Raw genomic sequence first — 14,838 nt, forward strand, 5'->3', positions numbered from 1 at the left:
GCATTTATGTACATATATGTACATGTGTATATACACATACACGTGTATGTGTGTGAGTGTGTGTGTGTGTGTGTGTGTGTGTATTGGCCACTCATGGGGCCTAAACTAATGGCCTGGTCACTGTCCCAAAGTTTTTTTGCTCAAAGCTAGCACTTTATCACTTGAGCCACAGCACAAATCATTGCTTTTCCTGTGTACACAATACTGATGAATTGAACTGAGGTTTTCATGCACACTAGTTAAGCAAGCTACCACATTCCCAGACCCTAAATATTTTCCCACCATTAAAAAAAGTAAATATAGGGGCTAGGTGTGCCGCCTAAGAGCACAAAGACCCAAGTTCAATTCCTCGGTACCACATACATAGAAAAAGCCACAAGTGGTGTTGTGGCTCAAATGGTAGATGACTATAGACTTGAGAAAACTCAAGGACTGGCAAAACAAACATAAAGCTAGGGTTATGTGGCAAATGGCAGAATACTGGCTGCCAAACACAAGGCTCTGAGTTCAAATCTTGGTATTTCCCCTAAAATCAACTAGTAAATATAAAATTATAGCTTTATCATGATATTTACTTAACTGAATGAGACCTAAGAAAAATATAAAGTGAAGCCAGGTATAGTGGCTCACACCTGTAATCCTAACTACTCAGGAGGCTGAGATCTGAGGACTGCAGTACAAAGCCAGCTGGAGCATTAAAGTCCAGGAGATTTTTACTTCCAAATAAGCACCAGAAAACAGAAGTTGTGCTGTGGCTCAATCAGTAGGGCAGTAGCCTTGAACTGAAGAGCTCAGGGGCAATACCCAGGCCCACAGTTCAAGCCCCAAGATCAACCATAAATTAAAAAATAGAGAGAAAAAGAGAAAAAAGCCAGATGCAGTAGCTCACACCTGTAATCCTAGCTACTCAAGGAGGCTGAGATCTGAGGATAAAGGATCAAAACCAGCCCTGACACAAAAGACTTTTTTTCTTTTTGCCAGTCCTGGGGCTTGACTTCTTTTTTTTTTTTTTTTTTTTTTTTTGCCAGTCTTGGGGCTTGAACTCATGGCCTGAGCACTGTCCTTGGGTCTCAAGGCCAAACCTCTATCACTTGAGCCACAGCACCACTTCCAGCTTTTTCTATATATGTGGTACCGAGGAATCGAACCTGGGTCTTCGTGCTTGTTGGGCAAACACTCTACCACTAGGCCAAACTCGAGGCTCAGACCTAAGACTTCTATCTCCGTAATTACCTATAGAAAATGGGAAGTAGGGCTTGGTTCAAGGGTTGGGGAGTAGCCTTGAGCTAAAGAGCTCAGGGACAGTGCCAGACCCAGGAAAGAATGAACTAATAAACGAAAAAAAGAGGGAGAGAGAGAAAGAAGAGAAGGAGGAAAAAAAAGAAAAATAAAAAGCCAAAATACAAAGTGAAACAAAAATACATCCTAATTGGACACAATAAGCTAGTCTCTTACACTGTACTCCTACTCAGGAGAATTAAAACTTAAAGCTACCCCCAGTAGAAAATTCTATGGAACTTCAACAAATATTAGACTGGGGACCTGACACATGTGGGTACAGTTTCAGACATGAGTAAAAGAACTGAAAGAGCCACAACACCAGAGCATACATACAACACCATCACCAACAAAAACATATCATTAGAATCCAACAAAACAAAAATAATAAGAGTAATATAGCAACTAAAGCCAGCCCAGGCTGGCTTTGAATTGTGATCCTCAGATCACAGCCTCCTGAGTAGCTAGGAGTATAGATGTGAGCCACCAGTACCTGGCAAGCAAACCTTTTGAAAATGGTATTGTGCTTGTTTTGGTGACAAAAATGTCACATGTTTAAGTCTATCAACATATAATGAAAGTATATGTTCGTTCAATTTTAATGTAATTCAATTGTGCCTTAATAGTTATTTTAATTCAGAAAAGCAGGGAATGACAGTGTATCTCAGTACATTTGCATGTGACAGGAGGCCTTAATTCACCAATGTCTGTACATGGGAAAAGAGAAAAAGAATTCCTTATGGATATAAGCCCACATATAAAATTAACCCAACTGCCAATTAGAAGTCTCACTAAATAACTTAAGTGTTATGCTAATGGTTAAAATCAAATATTTCTCATCATAATCAATAGTTAACAATATACATGCAATATACATATACATTATACTGTAGTTAGTACAGCTACAGTTGAAAAAATGGCTGAGTATGGTTGCTCATTCCTGTAATGCTAACTACTCAGCAGCTCAGTTCTGAGGATTGCAGTTCAAAGCTAGCCCAGGCAGACTATGAGACTCTTATCTCCAATTTCCCACTAAAAAAAACCAGGAAATATGTTTGTGGCTCAAAACAGTTAGGGTGGTAGCCTTGAGCTAAAGACCTTATGGACACACCCAGGTTCTGAGATACGGCAGTAACCTTGAGCTGAAGAGCTTAGGGACAGTGCCCAGGCCCAGTGTTTATGCCCAATGAGCATCAAAAAAAAAAAGAAAGAAAAAGTTGAAAAAATGCCTAGCTTCTCTATTAATATTTAAACCTAAAATAAAGTATAAGTAGGGCCGGGAGTTTGGCCTAGTGGTTAAAGTGCATGTCTAGCATGCACTGGTTGGATCCCTTGGTACCACATACATAGGAAAAAAAAAAAGCCGGAAGTGGTGCTAAGGCTGAAGTGGTAGAGCTCTAGCCTTGAGAAAGTCCAAGGACAGTGCTCAGGCTCTGAGCTCAAGCCCAGGACTGGAAAAAAAAAAAAAAAAAAAAAAAAAAAAAAAAAAAAGTAAGAGAAAATGTTAAAAAAAAAAAAGGACTGGGAGTTTGGCCCAGTGGTTAAAGTACTTGTCTAGCATGCACAAAGGCCCAGGTTCGATTCCTCAGTACCACATACATAGAAAAAAAAAGCCAGAAGTGGTGCTGAGGCTCAAGTGATAGAGCTCTAGCCTTGAGAAAATCCAAGGACAGTGCTCAGGCCCTGAGCTCAAGCCCAGGACTGGCAAAAAAAAAAAAAAAAAGTATAAGTATCATCTAAAAAACTCATTTCCAGCTGATACTTAATATTAGCCATGACACACTAGAAACTAATGTGTACACAAAAGTATTTCATAGCTTAAAATTCTCAACCAGTATTTTTCCATATTATAAAAAATTCAGATTATGGGGCCGGGAGTTTGGCCTAGTGGTTAAAGTGCTTGCCTAGCATGCATGAAGACCCGGGTTCAATTCCTCGGTACCACATACATAGAAAAAAGCCGGAAGTGGTGCTGAGACTCAAGTGGTAGAGCTCTAGCCTTGAGAAAGTCCAAGGACAGTGCTCAGGCCCTGAGGTCAAGCCCAGGACTGGCCAAAAAATAAAAAATAAAAAAAATAAAAAAATTCAGATTAATGTATTCACTATGATAACTAAAGTAATAGATAATGACCATTTGGGGGGGGGGGGAAGAGGACTATTGTTGGACTTGAACTCAGAGCCTGGGCTGTTCTTGAAGTCTTGGTGAGCCCAGTGCCTGGACACTATCATTGGGCTTTCTCAAGCGTAGGGCTCTACCACTTGAGTCATGGCACCACTTCTGGCTTTTTTCTATGTATGTATGTGGTACTGAGGAATTGTGCATGCTATATAAGAACTCTACCAAATTCCTGGCCCCATTCATGAACTCCTTTGCTTAAGGCACAGTGCCATTTTCTTGCTGGATAACTCAAGAAAGAGTCTCATGGACCTTCCTGCCCAGGCTGGCTTTGACTGTCAGATTTCAGTCTCCTGAATAGACAGGATTACAAACATGAGCTACCAGGCCCTATTATTACCTGCATTATTTTTCAAATACTACAACAAACTTCAAGTTGAATCAGAAAATTACCAACTACACTACTTAAAAATGAAAGACTATTATTTTCTTTTTATATAAAGGAAGAAATGAATAACTACTGTATTTAAAATTATTATTCAAGGAGCAATTTTCATTCACAATTTTTACTCCATTTTTCTCAAAAAATAATGAAACCAAGCACAGTGGCTCACACTTATAAAAACATCGCTAGTTGGGGCCGGGAGTTTGGCCTATTGGTAGAGTGCTTGCCTAGCATGCCCGCCTAGCATGCCCAAAGACCAGGGTTCAATTCCTCGGTACCCCACATACATTGCAAAAAGCCAGAAGTGGTGGTAAGGCTCAAGTGGTAGAGCTCTAGCCTTGAGAAAGTCCAAGAACAGTGCTCAGGTCCTGAGCTCAAGCCCAGGCAAAAAAAAAAAAAACCCTCAGTAGTGAGGAGGTTGAGATCTGAAGATCACAGTTCAAGGCCACCTCAGCCACTAAAATCCTTGCGACTCTTATATCCAGTTAACCACCACAAAACAGGAAATGGCACTTGACTCAAGGGTTAAGGTGGTAGCCTTGAGCTGCAAAGCTCTAGGACAACTTCCAAGCCCAGTGTTCAAGTCCCATGACCAGCAACAACAACAAAAAGATTATTATGCTGTACATTCGTGATTATTTGGGAACAAAACAAACAGAAATACCTTAGAAATTTAGAGACTATGCTTAATCTAACTACTGACAAAAATCTATGAAAGTTAAATCTTGTGAAAACATGGTATAGGGGCTGGAAGCATGGCCTAGCTGTAGACTGCTCACCTAGCATACAAAATCCCTAGGGTTAGTTCCTCAGTATTACAGACCCAAAAAAAGCTGGAAATGGTGTTGTGGCTCAAGTGGCAAAGTGCTACCCTTGAAAAGGGTCTAAGGACAGTGCCCAGGTATTGAGTTGAAACTCAGTAGTGGCAAAAAAAAAAAAAAAATGTACATATACAAAATAGCAGGATGAAATCCTGCTATTTACAACAAGGGGAATGAAACTTTTAGATAATTAATGCCAGTTAAATCAGGCATAGAGAGGAAAGTACAATCTGAGTAAAAGAACAAAAATGGTTTTTATCAAAGACCTATCAGGGAGAAGTAAGGATTAGATAAGGAGCAAGCTCCACTATCACTAAGGTACTATATATTTTTAAAATCTATACAAGGGGCTGGGAGTTTTGCCTAGGTTCAATTCTTTGGTACCACATACATAGAAAAATCCATAAGTGGTGTTATGGCTCTAGTGGTAGAGCTTTAGCCCTGAGAAAGGCGAAGACCAGTGCTTAGGCAGAGTTCAAGGGCCACGACTGGCAAAAGAACAAAATAAAAAAAAAACTACAAAAAATAATTTTAAGTTTTCACCATAAAAAAATTGAGATGTTAAAATGATATAAAAAATTGCCCAATGCATGTATATATAGAGAATTATTAATAAACATAGTATTTATAATTTCTTGTATTTGTATCCAAAGAATAAAAGTGGTAATATATCATTTGAAGGTATAAATTGTCAAGTTCTCTCAATTACTGATTTCAGTTAGAAAAGATTAAGTGTATCTTTGGATAGACATAATATACAGAGAGAAAATAAATTGTGTTTTATTCAGAATTTGGTTCATAGCGTAGTAGAGAAACAAAGGTTCAGCGTGGGTACCTGAGCCTCTTATCTGCAATTTACTTGTAGAAAATGGGAAGTGGGGTTTGGGTCAAGGGTGGGGTGGTAACCTTGAGGTGAAGAGTTTGGGGATGATACTGAACCTGAGTTCAAGCCCTATGATCCAGAAAAAAGAAAGAAGAAGGAAGGAAGGAAGGAAGGAAGGAAGGAAGGAAGGAAGGAAGGAAGGAAGGAAGGAAGGAAGGGAGGAAGGGAGGGAGGGAGGGAGGGAGGGAGGGAGGAAGGGAGGGAGGGAAGGGAGGAAAAAGAAAAGGAATGAAAAGAAAGAAAGGTTAGGGCTGGGATTTTAGTCTAGTGGTAGAGTGCATAGTATGCATGAAGATCTGGATTTAATTCCATGGTTCCACAAATATAGAAAAAAGCCAGAAATGGTAGAGGTGTAGCTTTGAGAAAACATAAGGATAATGCTGAGATCTTGAGGTGAAGGCTGAGGATAGATTAAAAAAAAAAAGTTATAAAACCTTTACATCAAAATATCGAGTTGATAGCTTTTAAAATGTTGATTTCAATGTTGAATGTGACTTGGATTCTTGTATAGGAAATGTTTTTTGCTTTTTAAATTAAGAGTCATTGTTTTACATAATGGGCTTCACTATATAGTAGGAAAGATTTTCCTGTTTATATATTTTCCTTTTATTAAAGCTTTTGTGTATTTTTTCTTCCCAGTGTTTCCCGCCATCTTGCCTGATAACAGGCATTAAATAAAGGGCATTGTGCAGTATTTGTGTAGGTTGTTAAATTCTAAAAACATAAATTACTTAATTTCACATAAAAAGTGGTGTAGTCAGTAAGCAGGAGGAAATTACAATGTAAACCTTTGCGGAAGGAGTGTGTATATATATATATATATATATATATATATATATATATATATGAAAGGAGTATATATATAACATAAGTGGGAGGGGAGAAACTATGTAAGTCATGATATGTGAAAACTTCATTCTTGTTCTTTGATGGTAAAATTTAGGTATGACTGAGTTTAGAAGAAAAAAGTTCCGTGAAATAACGGATAATTAATAATATTAATTTGTTGGGGCCTGGTTCCAAAGCGTTGCGTCGTTAGGAACATGATGGCAAGAGCGTGAATGAGTTTTGGACTGCGTCTTGGACATTGTTGTCGGCCATTAAAGGATTGGCGGGGTAGGAGGGAGACTTGGGCCTGGAGGATCAAGAACTGGTAAGCCAAAAAAAAGTGTACTCGTAGTTGTCTTACCTTTGCAAGAAGCGTTTTGGTCGTGGCGCCATCTTCACGAAGGGTTAGGAATCCGAAGAGACGGCTGTGGGAAGAAATACGGCTTGTTAAAACTGATTTCAGAGTGGTAGTTAAAGGTCCTTTCCCGAGAGACAAGCTCCAGTCACCACGGCCGGCAGGCTTCAGTTTGGTGTTTCAGAAGAGTGGCGCCCGCCCATCTGCAGCTAACTTGCCCGGCGGCTGCTGTCTGTACCTGTCCAGTCCATCGAGCGACTCCTTCTCCTTTACGGTCAGACCGAGAGTAAGCTCTTCGCCGTCTGCACCCGCTTTTTCCGCCGCCATTTTACTTTCGTCATCACTGAGGGGAGCAGTGGTAGTAGGGAGGGACAATCCGCCGGATTTCATGAAAATGCAACGAATTTTTTCGACCTCTAGCACTCTCGCCCCTCCCAACTCCTCCCTACCGAGAACTTAACGCTGCTCCTAACTGCAGCTTGACATCGATAAAGTTAATCTCCTCTTTTGGCGGAGCCACAGAAACGTTAAAACAAAACACGAGAGCTATAGATGTAGACACTACAGTGGCCAGGGCAGGATCACTAGAAGAACTTAGCAGTGTTACAGAGCCGAAGAGAAATTCTCAGAACATTACATTTAGCCAGAAGCGCGTAAGTACTGCGCTAATAGTGTCAAAGGGCGAACCCCAAGCAGTTGCCTTGTATTCGCCCCACAGCTACGCAGCCTGACCTATCGAACCTACTGGATCGTCTCACGTGATCTTTCTTGACTTACGTCAGCAATGGTGCCACTAAACTTGCTAGCTGATAAACTCCTCCCTAAAGAAACGTACACCTGCTAAGGAAAACTAACACACTAACTTTAGTGGGTTGTGTTCATAAAAATGCTTATTGGAAATAATTACTGGGACACAAAACGGAGACGCAGTGAAAACTTCGCGCTGTGTAATTCGCTTTTCACCTTGAAAAAACACAGTGTGCAATGTAAATTAACAATCTACTTGTACATATATATTGCTACCTTTCTCTAGCACTTCTCTTTTTTTCTGAATTCAGAAAAATAAAATCCCACCTTATTGTTGGACAACACTGTTTCACACATATATCAAACAGGCCAAAAATAAACAATAATAATCAGCAAAAGGAAAAAAAGAAACCTTTTCATCTTTGGCCGTTTTAACCAACTACTTTATACTACACCTAAGTACATATACAAAAAATGTTACTTCAACGCTTGGAATAAGATTTCTTGTTTTTGCTTTCGTTACAAGGTTTTTTTTCCTTTGATTATAATGAACATGGTCACACTACAAGTAATCACATGAACGACAAAACGCTCTGAAGGCTGGTTTGGTCATCCAACATTATTAAAAATGGCTGACCCTAACAATATATACAAAAATATAAAATGTAAATAAAATAATGAAGAAAAAGCAACACAAAATAGCTGAGACACAGCTGTTAGCAAAGAACTGCAAAATGGAGATTTTTCTTTTCATTTTTTTGACAGGCCTCCATCATTACTACAGCCTAAGCACTGTTCACTTCCCACTATTTCTGTGTATGTGTAGCACTAAGGAATAGAACCAGGGCTTTGTGCATGCTAGGCAAGCACTCTACAACTAACCTATGCTTAAATCTTTTATTAAAGATTTATAGGAACAGTGACACCTAGAAAACAGTATTTTCTTGTCTTTTTAAAACTTTTATTATTTTATCTTTTTTGTGAGTTGAAAGGCTTGATCTCTACCTGGAGCTGTGGGCACTGTTCTTGAATTCTTCAGCTCAACACTACCACCCTACCATTGAGCCAAACCCCATTTCCCATTTAATTAGAGATAAGGATCTCAGGATCCTTGGATCCTGGTATTTGGCCAAGTGCTAGAATGCAGGAGGACACACTTTGATTCCTTGTTCCCACATACATTAAAAAAAAAAAAAAGCCACAAATGGTGCTGTGCCTCAAGTGGTAGAGCTCCAGCCTTGAGAAAGCCCAAAGACAGGTCTCAGGCCCTAAGCTCAAGGCCCAGGACTGGCTAGAAAAGAAAAGAATTTCAGGTCCTTTTCTGCCTGCAGGCCCAACCTCATTTTATTTATTTACTTTTTTTGCCAGTCCTGAGCTTGAGCTGAGGGCCTCAGCACTGTCCGTGGACTTTCTCAAGGCTAGAGCTCTACCACTTGAGCCTCAGCACCACTTCTGGCTTTTTTTTCTATGTATGTGGTACCAAGGAATCGAACCTCAGTCTTCACGCATGCTAGACAAGCACTTTAACCACTAGGCCAAACTCCTGGCCTCCAACCTTATCTTTTAATTGTAACTAAATATTATACTGTACAAGTGTTAATGACATGTAAGTATATATTTATGAGTGATACTTACTTACATAAAAGGCAAATTTATGATAAACATATGGAACATTTCAAAAACTTTTTAGTTAAAATATTACCATTTGCAAATCTTTCCTTTACAAATATAGCAGTTTATATGCTTTTGAAAAATTCCTTGATATCTGAATGGACACATACATTTAAGCTTTTGATATTTAAATTGAAAAGCAGAGCTGGGAACATGGCCTAGTAGAAGAGTACTCACATAGGATGCATGAAGCCATGAGTTGGATTCCTCAGTTCTACATACACAGAAAAAGATGGAAGTGGCTCTGTGTGTAGCTCTGAGTGCTAGCCTTGAGCAAAAAGTGTTCAAGGACACTGCCTAGGCCCTGAGCTCAAGTCACAGGACTGGCAAAAATAAATAAATAAATAATAATAGCTGAGTGTGGTGGCTCCCGCCTGTAATCCTAGGAATTAAGGAAGCTGAGATCTGAGGAACAAGGTTCAAAGCCAGCCATCCACAAAAGGACCTAAGACTCATTGCTAATTAACCTCTTGAAAATGGGAAGTGGAGTTTAGCTCAATGGTAGGGCGGTAGCCTAGAGCTGAAGATCTCAGGAACTGCACTAAAAAGGCAAGTAGAAGTCCCATGACCCATAATGATTATAATAATAATAATAAATTACAAAACAAAGGCTGGCATGGATCAAATCTTATAACATTTACCTAGAATTTTAGAGACTCATTTCTCAAGAATAGGAGAGTAAATAAATAATCTAATTTGCTGGGCATTGTGGCTTATGCCTGTAATCTTAGCTATTCAGGAGGCTGAGATCTGAGGATCCCAGTTCAAAGCCAGCCTGGGCACTAAGTCCGTGAGATACTCTTATCTCCAATTACCCACCAGAAAACTGGAGGTGGTGCTGTGGCTCAAACTGTAGGGTGGTAACCTTGAGCTGAGAGCTCATGGACAGTGCCCAGGAACAGAGTTCAAATCCCACAATCAATAAAAAATAAAATAACAATAACAATAATGATTTAATTAATTACTTGCTTTCATAAAAGATAATCTTGTAAGGAGAAAATGTATCATTATGGAATTGTAGAAATTAGGGACTGAGGTTTAGAGCCCTTTCTTTCTCCCCCTGCCCTCTGCCATTGTTTACCCAGACTTAATACCCTTCCCCATGCTTCCCTCAGTCACCATTTACCTAAACTTAACACCCTTTCCCCTGCCCTTCAGTTACCCAGAATACGCCTGTATCTTGAGACATCTTGGCACCCACAACTCGATGAATCTTGACTATAGATAAAGAAGGAGATTTATGGTGTGAACTGCCCTCTCCCCCACCATGTTTGCTGGCCTCCTTTAAAACCTGCCTGCTTTTGAAGATCAGGGCTGCACTCTGAGATCCCGACCTTGGGCTATAGCCCTATCATGTCAGCTCCTTCCCCGCTCAATAGACTTTAACATCTCAATTGTGTTTGGAGTGGTCTCATAGTTGTCCACCTCTGGACCCACTATAATGTTGGTAATGTTAACATTAATGAGAAGTCATGGAAAATGTATTTTTTCACTGTTCTTTATAAACAAATAGCTAAACCAATTTTATTTTTATTTAATTTTATTTTTTTTTGCCAGTCCTGGGGATTGAAATCAGGGACTGGGCACTGCCCTGGAACTTGCCTCAAAGCTAGCAATCTATCACGTGTGCCACAGTACCACTTCCGGGTTATTGTGTGTGTGTGTATGTGTGTGTGTGTGTGTGTGTGTGTGTGTGTGTTACAGTGAAATCAAAGCCAGGGCGCTTCATGAATACTAGGCAAGCACTCTACCAATACACCATGCTTCTGACCCCTAAATCAATTTTATATAATTCAGTCTATTATTCTCTCTGAATCAAATCTCAACTCAATTTTAAATAGCTATAGAATTTTTTTTTTTTTTTTTTTTTTTTTGGCTAGCCCTGGGCTTGAGCTCAGGGCCTGAGCATAAAAGGTAAATAGAGACTACTGGAAGTGGCTTATCAGCCTGGTTAGTAGGGATGTAAAGACAGAAAACTGAGGATCACCAAGTAGGCATAGTGGCTTATGCCTACAGTAATAGCTATAGAGGAGACAAATGAGTATCACTTTTCAAAGCCAGCCTTGAGGTTGAGAGTTTGTCTTAGTGGTAGAGTGCTTGCCTTGCATGCACTGCGAATTTTAATTTTGAAATTTGATCAAACTGGCCCCGCCAGAGATAGCAGCAGAGAGCAGCTTCAAGGAAAATAGTAAATTCTAGACAACTCCCAGTGCAAAAGCCACCCCAGTGATTAAAGACTCCAGATAACCATTGTGATATCCTCACCAGCTGCCCTGCAGCTGCCCTACAGTTCTGCAAATATTCCCTTGCCAATCAATTCATAAAATGTCAACACTTTGAGCTAACCAATCACTTCCAGCCATATACCTACTCACCAATAGCTGCACAAATCAATTTTGCATATTGTTCTTTGATTTTTTTTCCTGCATCATATTATGATTTGCTCAAATTCCTGACTAAAGTTCCCAAAACCCTATAAAAAGCCTGTACACAGGAAGTTGGGACTCACTGTGTTGGTGTCGGTTGTGAGTCCCAGCCAAACTTGCAATAAAGACTCGTGCTCTTACATTGGATTGGCTCTTTGGTAGTCTTTGGGGACCCTGAAATCTGGGCACAACAGCTTGAAGCCCAATGTTTTGATTCATCAGTACCACATTCACAGAAAGTAGAAGTGGTGCTACGGCTCAACGGGTAAAGCGCTAGCCTTGAGAAAGCCCAAGGACAGTGTCCAGGCTCTGAATGTAAGCCCTATGACTACCAATAAATAAATAATCATAAAATACAATGCAAAAAGGAGAACAAATTAAGATTTGCATATCTATGATTAGCCAACAAAATGTCAAAAGTAGAGGTGTGGCTTAAATGGTAGAGCATTAGCATTAACCAGAAATAAAGGCCACTAGGGGGTGAAGAGGTGTCTTAGTGGTAGGATGCTTGGGTAGGATGCATAAAGCCAGAAATGGTGCTATAACTCAAGTGGTAAAGCACTATTCTTATTTTTCTTTGTGTGTGTGTGATGGGGCTTGAACTTGGCCTGGGTGCTAACACTGAGCTCTTCAGTTCAGGGTTACCACCCTATCCCTGGGCCTGGCATTGTCATTGAGCTCTTCAGCTCAAGGGTACAGGCCTAACTATGAACCTAACCCCACTTCCCTTTCTATAGGCTAATGGGAGGTTACTGGTGTGAACCACTTTGTTTAGTTTGGAGCACTATTCTTGAGAACTCCCAAGGACCTTACTACCTTGGACACATGCATTTAAACTTTTCTTTTTTTTTTGCCAGTCCTGGGCTTGAGCTCAGGGCCTGAGCACTGTCCTTGGACTTTCTCAAGGCTAGAGCTCTACCACTTGAGCCTCAGCACCACTTCTGGCTTTTTTTTTTTCTATGTATGTGGTACCGAGCAATCGAATCCGGGTCTTCATGCATGCTAGGCAAGCACTTTAACCACTAGGCCAAACTCCCGGCGCATTTAAACTTTTGATATTTAAATTGAAAAGCAGAGCTGGGAGTGTAGCCTAGTGATTTTTGAAATGGTGCTGTAAGTGACTCAAGTGCTATCCTTGAAGGATAGTGATCAGGCCCTGAGTTCAAGCCACAGTTTCCAAAACAATAATAATAATAATAATAATAATAATAGTAGTGGTAGTAGTAGTAGTAATAAATTGAAAGACAAAGGCTGGTATAGATCAAATCTTAAAACATTTACCTAGCATTTTGGAGACTTATTTTTTAAGACTAGAAGAGTAATAAATAATCTAATTGGCTGGGCACGGTGGCTTATGCTTATAATCCTATCTACTCAGGAGGCTGAGATCTGAGGATCCTGGTTCAAAGCCAGCCTGGGCACTAGAGACTCTTATCTCCACATCTCCACCAGAAAGTGGTGCTGTGGCTCAAACAGTAAGATCATAGCCTTGAACTGAAGAGCTCATGGACAGTCCCAGATCAATTCAAGCCCCAGGACTGGCAAAAAAAAAAAAAAAAAAATAGGCCACCAAATAAAACATTACCAAAACCACAATTCATCCACAAAATGGGTATAATGGTGATAGCTTTTAATTTCAGCTATTAAAAAGGTAAATAGATGTTAGTCCAAGTTAAACTAGTCATGAATGTTAGAATTTGTGGGGGGCTTTTGGGGGGATGGGAGGTGGTCATTCTGTAGATTAAAGCTATACCACTTAAGTCACATCACCGTTTCTGGCTTCTATGTACGTGATACCAAGGAATCAAACCCAGGTCTCCATGCTTGCTAGGCTGGCATTCTACCATTAGGCCAAACTCTGTAATCCTAGCTACTTAGAAAGCTGAAATCTCAGGATTGCAGCTCAAGGCCAGCCTGACACTGAAGTCTGAGAGACTCTTATCTCTAATTAACCACTAGAACACCACTAAAAGTGGTTCTGTGGCTCAAATTGTACAGCTATAGCCTTGACAATACCCAAGCCAATAGTTTAAGCCCCATGTTTGACAAAAAAAGATAAATTGGGAAAGATATTGTGGCTCATTTCCCCCATCATTCAACCTCAACCTCCAGTACTAAAAACAAACAAAAAACTGAGTTTGAGGGGCTCATGCCTTTATAATCCTAGCCACTTAGAAGGCAGAGATCTGAAGATCTCATTTTTTTACTTTTTTTCCCAATCCTGGGCTTGAACTCAGGGCCTGAGCACTGTCTCTAGGCTTTTTCAAGGCTAGAGCTCTATCACTTGAGCCTCAGCACCACTTCTGGCTTTTTCTATGTATGTGGTACAGAGGAATCGAAAGCAAATTTTCATGCTTGTTAGGCAAGCACTCTACCACTAGGCCAAACTCCTGGCCCCCAAAGATTTCATTTTTAAGCCTAACTAGGCAGAAAACTTTGTGAAACTTTAATATCCAAGGAATATCAAAACCCAGCAGTACAGGTATAGCCTGAGGTAGTGTACCACCCTTGAGTGGAAAAGCCAAACGAGTGTTTGAAACCCTGAATTTTGCCACTTCTTGGCCGGAGGAGGAGGGTTGTGGGCCTTGAACTCTGGATCTGGGTGTTGTCCCTAAGCTCTACAGCTCAAGGGACTGCTCTACCCTAGGGCAAAGCCTCCCTTCCCGTTTTCTAGGGGTTAACTGGAGGTAAGATTCAGAAGTCCTTTTGTGCCCAGCCTGGCTTTGAACCTTGATCCTTAGATCTCAGCCTCCTGAGCTCGATACTAAGTAGCTAGGATTAAAGGCATGAGCCACTTCACCTGGCTCAAAATCTTCTTAGCTCCATTCATTTCCTCCTAAATGACATGGTACATAAACTGATCAGTTCTGGGCTGCTTCTACACTAACCTACATAAATAGTCAAGAAAATATAGAAGTACAAATTTTTTAGCTAAGCACAGTGCTCATGTTTCTAATCCTTAGCTACTCAGGAGACTGAGATCTGAAGATCATGGTTCAAAGCCAGCATGGGCACAAAAGAACCTGAGACTTATCTTCAATTAACCTATAGAGAAATGGGATGTGGGGGTTGGATCAAGGGAAGGGTGGTAGCCTTTAGCTGAAGAGCTCAGGGACAATACCAAGGCCAACGGTAGGGTGGTAGTCTTGAGCTGAAGAGCGCCCACAAAAACAAAACAAATGTTTTTAGTGTATCCTAGTTTATTCTGGATGGATGCCTATGACAGGTATGGCTGGATCCTTGAGTAGTTGGTTTTTGAGATAGCTCC

Source organism: Megascapheus bottae, chromosome Y (assembly GCF_031878675.1).
Source record: "Megascapheus bottae isolate mThoBot1 chromosome Y, mThoBot2.hap1, whole genome shotgun sequence".
In the NCBI taxonomy this organism is placed as follows: Eukaryota; Metazoa; Chordata; class Mammalia; order Rodentia; family Geomyidae; genus Megascapheus; species Megascapheus bottae.